Source organism: Mus pahari, chromosome 5 (assembly GCF_900095145.1).
Source record: "Mus pahari chromosome 5, PAHARI_EIJ_v1.1, whole genome shotgun sequence".
NCBI lineage: Eukaryota > Metazoa > Chordata > Mammalia > Rodentia > Muridae > Mus > Mus pahari.
Genome location: NC_034594.1, coordinates 96,403,483 through 96,403,994, shown reverse-complemented (window position 1 = coordinate 96,403,994; position 512 = coordinate 96,403,483).

Below are 512 nucleotides of genomic sequence, written 5' to 3'. Positions count from 1 at the left end.
ACTGTCTACATGAAAGAGGCCCTGGGTTCAATACCCAGCACTGCAATGCTGAGTTAAAGACTACATCTACAGGCCTATTCCCAGAGTGTCTCTCTCTCTCTCTCTCTCTCTCTCTCTCTCTCTCTCTCTCTCTCTCTCTCTCTCTCACACACACACACACACACACACACACACACACAAAATCTATGCAGAATAGAAGGAAGAGGTCACCCAAATGTCAGTCCTGAAACCAGGATCTCTCTCAAGCAGTGCATGAACTTCCCTGTCGGTATGTTTTCTGTAACTGTGTTTCTGTCTTCGTGGAAGTCATGTAAAAATTCCGTGTTTTACCTATGGCATTCATCATACATCTACTGCAAAGTAGCACAAAAAAAAAAAAAGAAAAGAAAGAAAGAAAGAAAGAAAGAGAGAGAGAGAGAGAGAGAAGAGAAGAGAAGAGAAGAGAAGAGAAGAGAAGAGAAGAGAAGAGAAGAGAAGAGAAGAGAAGAGAAGAGAAGAGAAGAGAAGAGAAG